Raw genomic sequence first — 12264 nt, 5'->3', positions numbered from 1 at the left:
CATAAGGGTGCTAATTACAAGCAATAAAGATATTTACAATAAGCAATTTTGAAGCATCAACCCAGGAATAAAGCCAAGGACAGTACCAAAAACAAAAATTAGAAGACATTTAAGCAAAGCACAAACTCAGACTTCCATCCCACCAAGGGGAAATTCTGGGGGAAATGAGGTGGAAAAGTCTGATAATCAACCACCTGGACACCCTGAACTGATAGCACAGGAAGTAACAAAACAGATGAATGAGGCTCTAGAAAAATTAAAAACAGAAATAATCTCCCAGATAACTACAGAGATGGTGAGCAGAATGAAAGACATGATTACAGGCTCTAGAACAGAAACAGATAAAACAAAATAGATGAGCTCAGAAATATGCTGGATGCCATGAATACCCAGCATAAAAAAGAAATGGAAACCATGATCACCCAACATAAGAAAGAAATGGAATCCATGGATTCAAACAGATATTCAGGAGATTAAAAACTCCAGTGAAAGTATGCAGAGCAGATGAAGGGAATCTGAAGATACAATATAAGATATAGAAGACAAGATTGCAGTGAAGGAACATGAAATCAGAGATCTCTTCAAATTAGTAAGGGACCATGAGAAATCAATCCAGCAGCTGCTAGATGATGCAAGGAAGAATAACATAACACTGATAGGAGTCCACCTAAAAACAGGAGAAAGTACAATTAACATTAAAAAACTGTTTACAGAAGTAATAGTTGAAAACTTCCCAGACAGAGGTAGAGAGTTAGACATACAGATAAGTGAGGCATACAGAACTCCAACTAGCCATGGTAAAAAAAAAAAAAAAATCTACACCTAGACATATAATAGTCAAGATCCCAGAAACCCAACAGAAAAACAAAATCCTACAGGCAGGTAGAGAAAAGAAATAAATCACCTACAATGGAAAGTCCATCAGAATCATGGCAGACTTCTCAACACAAACCCTCAAACCAAGGAGAGCCTGGAGTGAAGTATTTCAAGCCCTAAAAATAAATAACTTCCAACCTCGACTGTTGTATCCTGCAAAATTATCTTCCAAAATCGATGGGGAAATTAGATACTTCCATAACAAAGAACACCTGAGAAATTTCAAGAACACCAAACCAGAACTCCAAGCAATTCTAAGCAATATCCTAGAAAAAGACAATGAAGGTCACAACTCCATGAGGCCCAACACAGGGAAGCCACCAGGCAAGGTAAGAAACTAAAGGGAAAGGGGAAAAAATAAGAAATAAAAGAGTCAACAAAAGTAAGACATCATGACAAGGATGAGTCAATACCTATCAATTAGAAACATCAATGTTAATGGTCTCAATTCACCAATCAAAAGAAATAGACTGACAGAATGGATTAAGAAGCAAAATCCAGCAATATGCTGTATACAAGAAACACACCTAACTCAAAAAGAAATTCACAGACTGAAAGTACAAGGATGGAAAGCAGTTCTCCATGCAACAGGAACACAGAAGAAAGCAGGGGTAGCAATCTTATTCACAAACAAAGTAGATTTCAAGCAAAACTAGTTGAGAGAGACAAAGATGGTCACTACATCCTTGTGAAGGGAATGATCCAAGAGGAAGAGATGACAATCCTAAATATATATGCACCAAATACGAATGCCTCCAACTAAACAAAACAAATATTAGTGGACATGAAAAACCCAATTGTAGTAGGGGACCTCAATACCACACTATCACAAATAGACAGATCATCTAGACAAAAAATTAACAACAAAATTCTAGAACTGAACCAAGCTATTGAACAAATGGACTGAATAGATGTTTACAGAGGGTTGCACCCCACAAAATCAGAATACACATTCTTTTCGGCTGCACACTGGTCATTCTCCAAAATAGAACACATCCTAGCTCATAGGACATGTCTAAGTAAATATAAAAGAATTGAAGTTACCCCCTGTATATTATCAGATGATAGTGCAATAAAATTGGAGATCAATAACATAAGAAACCGCAAAACTTCCACGAACACATGGAAATTGAATTACACCCTCCTGAACAACCAATGGGTCACAGAGGAAATTAAAGAAGAAATTAGACAGTTTCTACAAGTAAATGATAATGCCACTACAACATACAGGAATCTATGGGACACAATGAAAGCAGTTCTACACAGGAAATTGATAGCAGTGAATGCCCATATTAGGAAAACAGAGAAAACTCAGATAAATAACCTAATGCAGAATCTCAAGCTCCTAGAAAAGGAAGAGCATAACAAACCCAAAGCTCATACAAGAGAGGAAATTATAAAGACCAGAGCAGAAATCAATGCAATGGAGACTAAGAGAATGATACAAAATATTAATGAATCAAAGAGTTGGTTTTTCAAAAGAATAAATAAAATCAATAAACCTTTAGCTAACCTTATCAAAAAACGAAACAAAAGGCTCAAATCCATGAAATTAAGAATGAAAAAGGTGAAGTCACAACAGACCCAGCAGAAATCCAGAGGATCATCAATACCTACTTCGAGAACCTGTACTCTAATAAAATGGAAAACACAGAAGAAATGGACAGATTCATAGAAACATACGAATTGCCAAAGTTAAACGGAGAAGATATAGAAATTCTAAATACCCCAATTACAACGAGTGAAATTGAAAATGTAATAAAAAATTTACCAACAAAGAAAAGCCCAGGTCCTGATGGCTTCACTGCTGAATTCTACAAGACATTTAAAGAAGAACTATTGCCATTACTCTTTAAACTCATTAAGGACATTGAAAGGGAAGCAAGGCTTCCAAATTCATTCCTGGAAGCAAGTGTTACTTTGATTCCAAAACCAGGGAAAGACCCAATCCAAAAAGAGAACTACAGACCAATCTCCCTAATGAACATAGATGCAAAAATCCTCAACAAGATACTGGCAAACAGAATACAAAGGGTCATCAAGAAGATCATAAACCCTGACCAGGTCAGATTTATCCCAGGGATGTAAGGATGGTTCAACATTCATAAATCAATAAATGTAATACATTATATTAACAGACTCAAGGACAAAAACCATATCATCATCTCAATAGATGCAGAAAAGGCATTTGACAAAATCCAACACCCATTCATGATAAAAATGCTACAGAAAATTGGAATAAAAAGTCTTTGTCTCAACCTGTTCAAGGCTATTTATGAAAAACTAACAGCCAGCATCATACTAAATGGTCAAAAACTGAAAACTTTCATGCTAAAATCAGGAACAAGACAAGGATGTCCACTATCACCACACCTGTTCAATATAGTTCTGGAAACATTAGCCATAGCAATTAGACAAGAGGAAGAAATAAAAGGAATAAAGATAGGAAAGGAAGAAGTGAAACTGTCATTATTTGCTGATGACATGATACTTTACATACAAGACCCAAAAAACTCGGCCAAAAGACTTCTAGACTTAATTGACAGATTCAGTAGAGTAGCTGGATATAAGGTCAACACTCAAAAACCAATAGCCTTCTTGTACACAAATAACAGACTCATTGAGAGAGAAATTAGGGAAACAATTCCTTTTACAAGAGCATCCAAAAAAAAAAAAAGAAATATCTAGGAATCAACAAAAAAAAGGAAGCAAAAGATCTCTACACTGAAGACTACAGCACTCTGAAAAAGGAGATTGAGGAGGATAAAAGAAAATGGAAAAACATCCCTTATTCTCGGGTAGGAAGAACGAATACAGTGAAAATGGCCATACTTTCAAAAGTGCTATATAGATTTAATGCAATCTCAATTGAAATTCCAACAATATACTTCACAGAACTAGAGAAAACAATTCAAAAATTCATTTGGAAGCAGAAGAGACCTAGAATAGCAAAAGCAATTGTAGGCAACAGAGACATGGCAGGGGGTATCACAATACCCAACTTGAAACTAAACTACAAAGCTACTGTGATAAAAACAGCATAGTACTGGCAAAAGAACAGACCTGAGGATCAGAGGAATAGATTAGAAGATGGAGAAACAACTCCAGACATACTCAGCCACCTCATCTTTGACAAAGGCTCCAACCACCCTCATTGGAGGAAAGATAGCCTATTTAATAGATGGTATTGGAAAAACTGGACTTCAACCTGCCAAAGATTAAAACTAGATCCATACCTATCACCATGCACTAAACTAAGATCAAAGTGGATTAAAGATCTAAATATTAAGACAGAAACACTAAACTTGCTGGAAGATAAGTTAGGTAGAACTCTTGAAGACATTGGCATAGGAAAAGACTTCATGAACAAAACCTCAGTAGCACGGGAACTAGCAGAAAGAATCAACAACTGGGATCTCATCTTATTAAAAAGCTTCTGCACTGCAAAAGAAACCACCAACAGAGGTAAGAGAGAACCTACAATGTGGGAAAAAATATTTAGCAGCTGTACCTCAGAGAAAGGACTACTATCTAGAATATATAAAGAACAGAAAAAAAATCAGACCTCCCAAATTCAAAGACCCAATTCAAAAATGGGCATCTGAAATGAATACACATTTCTCAGACAAAGAAGTAAAAGCAGCAAATAAACATATGAAAAAATGTTCAATATCACTGGTCATTGGAGAGATGCAGATGAAAACAACACTGAGATTCCACCTCACCCCAGAAAGAATGGCTGCTATCAAGAAATCAACCAATAACAAATGCTGGCGGGGGTGTGGAGAGAAAGGAACCCTTCTCCATTGTTGGTGGGAGTGCAGACTGGTGCAACCACTGTGGAAATCAGTATGGAGATACCTCAAACAACTAGGGCTAGAGGTCCCATTTGACCCAGCTATTCCCCTGCTGGGTATTTACCCAAAAGAATTAAAAGAATCGTACCACAGTGATATATGTACACCCATGTTTATAATGGCACAGTATGTAATAGCTAAAGCTTGGAAACAGCCCAAGTGCCCATTAACTGGAAACTGGATAAAGAAGATGTGGGAGTTTTTCATAAAATGGAGTACTACTCAGCCATAAAGAATGAGAAACTAGAGACATTTATAGCTAAATGGATGCAGATTGAGGCCATACTCTTAAGTGAAATAAACAGGACACACATGTGTATATACCGAATAGTTTCTCTATTGTGAGAAACAAAGTGTAAATAAGGATTAAAATGATTAAAACATATAATTGATAATTTGAAATAGGAAAAGGTCCAAAGGCGTAGGGGTGGTGGGAGGCGAAGGAGAAAGGAAAAATTATGAGAAAGGAAAAAAAAATGGAAGTGAAGTCTATGTAAATAGAGAAGGGTAGAGCGGGTGAAGGGTGCACAGGTAATGGGGAAAAAATAAGAACCAAAATACATCATGTACAGGTACAAGCACCCAATGATAAATGTAAATGTATTGTATACCTAAAATATACCAATAAAAGAATTTAAGCAAAAAATAAAATAAAATATAAAAACCATTCTTAGTATATAGGCCACACAGAAACAAGCAGCAGGACATGTTTGTCATATAAGGCCATGGTTTCCCAAGCCCAAAGTTAAACTTAATAGGCACGTTTTGAAATCTAGACTTCTTTAAGGTGTTGTAATAGTGCCTGATTCTTTTTGAGGGGTGTGTTGCTGCGCACCGAACCCAGGGCCTTCTCACTGAGTTATATCCTCAGCCTTTTTTCTTTTTTCTTTTGAGACAGTATCTAAGTCAGTAAGTTTCCCAGGTTGGGCTCAAAATTGCAATCCTCCTGCCTTAGCCTCCCAAGGTGCTTGTACTTAATTCTTTTTCTTCCCTCATTAATCTTCTGGCCTTTTCTCCAAACACCCTGAGTTATTTGCTTCAAGGCAAGTAAACAGAGAAAGATACAAGAAGCTCTTCCTGGATTTAGAAATCCAAAAATCTCTATATAGTTCTTCAAAGTGAGATCATAAAAGGGCCAAGGATTCCCATACAAGGACAGATGTGAGAGAACAAGGAATGGATCCACACTGGCAACGCTTCCTACCTGAGACTCTGTTGAAGGCCTGAGTGGGTAGATGGTGAACCTAAGCCTGGCTGTATGGATGTGAGGACTTTCAAACACCATCAGAAAGGGGACCCAGCACCAGTCCTCCTATCCCATCCCAGGCTGGGCACCAGCAGGCACGGAAGAAACCCCAGATTCCCACTGATGTGTACAATCTGAACAGAGATGAATCCTTGGCCCCAAATTCTGAGTGGAGGCCCGGAAAAATAACAGGACCCCAGAGCAAAAATGACTCTTTGGTGGGCTGAGCGAAGCAAGCTTAAGACAAACTCACAGAATATCTTCCACCCTAGAAAGGCAAAGCACGGCAGAAAGACCCTACATCCTTAGAGTGCAACAAAGATACACAGCCAGAGACTGGAGGAAAGATGGTGGGCTGTGAAGAGACATTGCACATGGCAACGGGCAGAACTTGGAAGCGAGTTCTATGAACCAGGAGCAATGATTAGACGATGTGCAGGACACGAGTGCAAGTGTCATTGTACTGGCAGAAAGGCGATGACTGAGGGCAGAGAGCAGTCAGCAGAACCAAGGGACATGAAGAGAGAAGGACCATGTGCGACAACTCATGCCCCGGTCATCTGCTGCCTCCGGGAACTTCTGCGGCACAGCGCCAGGAGGAGCAAATGCTATGCTGCTGCCACCAGGCAAAGGCGGCTTGATTCAAAACCTGAGTATGACTGGTGGCTGTTTCTAGCTGCCCTGCGTACGTACCTGAGTTGGAAGACTGAGGCTGCAAACAACTGAAATGGCTGCTTACAAAACTAAACCTGATCCAGTGCCTGTGATAAACTATGACCCCAGGGATCCTCGGTTTGTCCAGCTAATGGATGGAAAGTTGGTTTCTTTGGCGGGAGCCACAGTCAGTAAATGAGTAGCTGTGAACAAGAGCACCAGGTTGAAGATTCTGAGGTTGTCTCTAGGATCTTCCTGAAAGCACTTTGCCCTGTGTCATAGCTGCTTCCCCTCGGGTCAGGAGGGAAGGGGAAAGAATGGTGGTGGCCATGTGTCTTTCCTACTCCTAGGCAGTTCTGTGATCTCTGAGGTCCCCTTTAGTTCACAAAGCCAGCAGGTTTTCAAAATGTCTGATCCCCTTTGTAGAAATGTTTCTTAAGCAAATCTTTTCACTCAGAGTCCAGCTTTCTAGATGCAACTTGGCAAAGACTGGTGTCAGGTAGATGAAGATGGCACGGGGAGAAGGCCTAGCACACCTGTATGCTCACTTCTCCATGCCGAACACTCACAGTGAAATGGAAGGAGCCCCGGATATGGAGTCTCCTCCTTTTGGTCAAGGAATCACCTGGCCTCTCTGGGCCTCCCTGTGCTTATAGGACATTAGCCCCAAAGAGAATCAGAGAAATTAGATAAGATGGCAAATACAGAGCTACTCACACACAGCTGACACTCAGTAACTGCCTGTTTCTCCTTTATAGATAGGGGACTGCATTTGCCAACAAAAGGATAGTCTATGGAAAGATCCTTCTCTCTGCTCATCTTGGAATAATTCTCTTTCAGCCTTTCAAAGTACATAAAGAGTAATATTTTTAAAAGTTAAGTTTAGGATCTCCCTAAGAATTGCATGGGATACTTCCTAGGAAAGCAGATTGCCAGGCCCTGAGCCAGACCAAAAGCACCAGATCCCGGTGGGAGGGGGCTGGGAAGCTGTGTACCCAGGTCTGACACCCAGGGCCATTCTGGACCACCAGTTCAACAGGCACCTAAGATCTGTGCAGAAGGCTCACCCACCTCACCTTCTTGGGAAGCCTTCACCGACCACCCTATTTAACATGGCCTTTCTGTCTCTCTCTACATTTCACTCCTTTCATTCCTCCTACCATCCATGTATTTTACTCACTTCTCTCATCTTTCCCTAAATGACTCCATAAGGGTGAGCTTCCCAGAGCTCAGCCCAGTGCCTGGCACCCAGTGGGCTTTCAGGAAGTATTTTAGAGTAGTCTTTGCTGCATCTCATGCTCATTTTACGTCAGCGCATCACCAAAGGGAAGGTCAAAGAGATGAGAAAGGTACCAGTTTATGGTGGGTTATGTAATGACATGGTTGAAAAAACACTAATCTTAGAAATTCTAAGTACTGAGTCCCAGTGACCTTTTACGATAAGAAGGAAGTGCATGATTACCTCAAATGCCCCTCTAACCTTGGTAATTATCTCAGCTAAATGACTAACCTACAGAGTCAGTCTTCATCTGCTTGGTGAGACACAAGGACAGACACAGGATCCAAATCCCAAAGTGGAGGCATGGCTTAAGCTCCTGTCTCAGAGAGCCAGAAACTGTCCCTCTGCATCACGTTCTAGCTCCCCTTGCAGTGGTCTGTCTGCTCCTAACTTAGGCCCTTAACAGCCAAAACCAAGCTGGGCACCACCCTCCTTTGCTTCCAAAAAACTGAGGGTGTGGTTCCAAGCATCTGGAGCTGAGGAGGGGAGGCTGCTATTTAGGAAAAGAGACACATCAGTATTTTCTTGTGCCAGAATCATGTTTCGTTTAGCTGACTTGGCTCAACATTTAAACGGCATCCCCCAGGCAAATAATACAATTAAGCAAATGGAGAGGAGCTTTAGTAACAATAAATTCCACAGAATTGGTCATTCTTTTGCATGCAGTTTTAAAAGGAGCTGAGCATTCTGAAGGATCAATCACCCTGAACCTCATGGGCTCCAGCATTATATAGAAAGTGCTAGTAAGAGCTGAAGGGGATTTGAAACACACACACACATACACAGGCACACACACATGCACTGGTGTTAGGTAGAGACGTTTTCTCTTTCTTACAGCCCAATAAATAAAAGATAATTACAAAAATAGGCTTAGTCTACACATGGAAGCATTCAGCCCAAAATGGAAAATAAACTACAGAAATGAATCCGAGAGCCAGACAAAGACAGAATAAGTGCCCTAGGAACAGTCATAGATTAGAGCAGTTAAGAGTACTGAACTAGGAACCAAGGGACCCAAATCATCCTATCAGCTCTACCATGCATATCCTGGCTAGCTGTAGGCAAGACAATGACTTTTGTAAGCTTCTATTTATTTTCCTTTAAGTCCACTCTTCTTTCTTTGAGCATGCTACACACTGGGTGGAAGGAAATAGATCCTTATTATACTATTTGTTTTATTTGCTGGAACTTGTACATCTCTCATAATAAATACATTTACTTAGAAAGGAAACTATCTCATTAATATAAAAGGAAAGCTAGAATCACTGTTCTTAAAATAGAAGGTAATGACCAAAAATAAGTACAATGGATGCCTGCTTTTAGTCATGGCAGACTAGTTTGCTTCAGACTAAGTTCTTTGCCAAGAACAACTTAAAAGCTGGATTAAATGTATAAAATATAAAAATAAAAAACAAAGAACCTCTGTACAAAGACATCTGAAAGACACTAAGGCAACTAGGACCTGAAGAGTCAAGAGCCAAAAGGGGAGTAAAACACACTGAGATAAATCTAGAATTTAATAGCAGTGTTTTCCTTTAGACATTGCTGACTTGTAAACTTCATAGGATTCAGAGGCTCAAGAATCAAGTCTCATGATAATAAAAGTTGAGAGTTGGTGTGTACCAAGGAGATGGGTCCCAGGAAAGACTTTAAACTTCCAGCTGGGACCGTGAAAGGACTGCATGTTAGAAATGAGGGTAAAGCAGAGACAGATCAATTCTCACAAGAACTAAAACTCAATTTTCAAGCCAGCTCAAACCCAAATAAGACTAGGTGATCAACCAGTACTCAAAACATCTTAAAGAAGCCAATGTAAATGTAATTTTTCTCTAAAAGATAACATAAAACAGAGCTTCAAACTGGCTCAACATTTTATTATACGTTGATCAAAAACTACCAGATATTCCACTGGCCCTAACCAGATAACCAAAAATCAAGAAAAAAAATTAGACTCATAAACAATCCAGTTATTGGAGTTAACAGATACGAACTTCAAAACACTCATGATTTATGAGTTCAAGAAAGCAGACGATAAGATGAAGAATTTCATGAGAACTAGAATCTCCACAAATAAAAAATGAAAACTTAGAATTGAATGGATAGTAATTGATAATAATAGAGGGGGTTTATGACAGATTAGGCAATTCAGAAAAGATTTGTAAGCTGGAATATAGATCACATAAGACTGAGCATGGAGACAAGGACAAAAGCAATATAGAAAATGCATAAAGGGGGGCTGGAGATTTAGCTCAGTGGTTCTGCCACCTGCCTCCCAAGTGCAAGGTCCCAAGTTTGATCCCCGGTACCAAAAAAAAAAGAAAATGCATAAAAGGACATGGAACTTGGGGAAAGTTATAACACATACATATTTGGAGATCCTGAAGAAGAATTAACAGAGAATTGAGAAAATTCAATACTTGAACAGATATTAGCTATATTTTTTCCTCAGACTGACCAAAGACATCAAGCTAAAGATTCAAAAACATTTACCACCAGAAACAGGATAAAGAAAACCACAACTAGACATATCATGGTCAAACTACTTAAAAATAAAGACAAAAATCTTAAAAGCAGCCAAAGAAAAGACACACATTACCTTCAAAGGAACAACAGGAATGATGGAAGCTGACTTTTCAACACAAATGAAGGAAGCCAACGAACAAAGACATGACATCTTCCACATGCTGAATGCAAATCACTGCCAACTTAGAACTCTAAGTTGCTCAACTGAGCAGTGAAAACATCCTTCAAAAATGTACATGAAGTAAAAGCATTTTCAAACAAATAAAACCTGAAAGAATTAATATCCAGCAGACATGCATTAAGAGAAACCCTAAAGAAAATACTTTGGAGAAGCACAATGAAGCCAAATGGAAGCACGAAAATGCAGGAAAAGAATGAAGACAGTAGAGGGTACAAATATTGGGTAAAACCAAGTAAACACTGGCTGCACAAAACAATACCTACAACTTCTTGTGCTGTGAGAAATATATTAAAAAACAGGTACACCAAAATATAAGAATAGGGTGGAGCATAAATGGAATTAAATACTCTGAAGGCCTCATATTGCCCAGGAAGTAATATGAGGATGAATTTATATCACAATCTAAATAGCTAAGGGTGCATATTTTAATCTGTAGCATAACCATGAGAAAAAGAATGCTATCTAATAAACTAGTAATAGCAACAGAGAGAATAATTCATTTTATTCATTCAAAGAAAAAAAATTTAATAGAAATTTTGTGAAATAGAAGAAAATTGTGAGAGATGTAGCTACTAAATACTTCAAAGACAAAATGTACAACTGGAATTTAAAAGGATATGCTGCTTACATCACATACTTTAAACATAAGGACACAGAAAATTAAAAGTAAAAACTGAAAAATATATACTATGCCAACATTAATCAAAAGAAGGCAAGATAGCCATCTAACAGTACACCAAGTAGACTTTAAAGCAGACAGCATTGCTAAAATTAGAAAGGACCTTTTCTAACAAAGAGAAAGTTAATTATTCAGGGAAATGTAACAATTTTAAATGTATACACCTACTAACAGAGCTTCAAAAGTACGCAAGACAAACACGGACCAAAATAAAAGTTACAGAAGTCAAATATATGTTCATAGGGAGATTTTTGATATAACATTTCTAGTAACTGATGAAATAATCAGACAAAGCTTAATAAAGATATTGAAGAAAGATATAAACAACATAAGCAACAAACATAGATTTATATATATATGCACATGCATATATATGTATCTGTATATCACATAATGACTTTTCAGTCAATCACACAGTACACATACCTTAGTGATTCTGTTAGATAACATCACTTAGTGATATCATGGCCATCTCAGTGTTTGAAAGTACACTCTATGATATTTGTACAATGATAAAATCAGCTAATAATGCATTTCTCAGAATATATCCTCATGGTTCAGCAATGTACAACTATATATACACTTAATCCAAAAACTATGAAAATACACTGTTAAACTACACCTGAAACATTTACTAAAATTATTTGAGCCATATCAAAGCAAATATCAAAGAACTGGAATCATACAGCATATATTAGTTTCCTCCTGCTACTGTAACAACTTGTCACAAATTTGGTGGCTAAACAAACACAAATGTATTATCTTATAGTTCTGTAGGTGAGAAGTCTGAAATGGAAAAATGAAATTAAGAAAAAAAATTCCATTTATAAAAGCACAAAAAGACTTAAATGATCAAGGACAAATGTAACCAAGTCATATCAAAATTGTACACTAAAAACACGTTTTGAAGAAATAAAGATGATCTAAATAAATGAGAAGGCATCAGTGTTCATGGATTGGAAGATTCAA

The sequence above is a fragment of the Heterocephalus glaber genome, unplaced genomic scaffold (assembly GCF_053883595.1).
Source record: "Heterocephalus glaber isolate CG9 unplaced genomic scaffold, H.glaber_assembly_v1.0 deba00001472, whole genome shotgun sequence".
In the NCBI taxonomy this organism is placed as follows: domain Eukaryota; kingdom Metazoa; phylum Chordata; class Mammalia; order Rodentia; family Bathyergidae; genus Heterocephalus; species Heterocephalus glaber.
The sequence above is the reverse complement of the archived record's forward strand: the minus strand, read 5'-3'. Positions refer to the sequence as shown.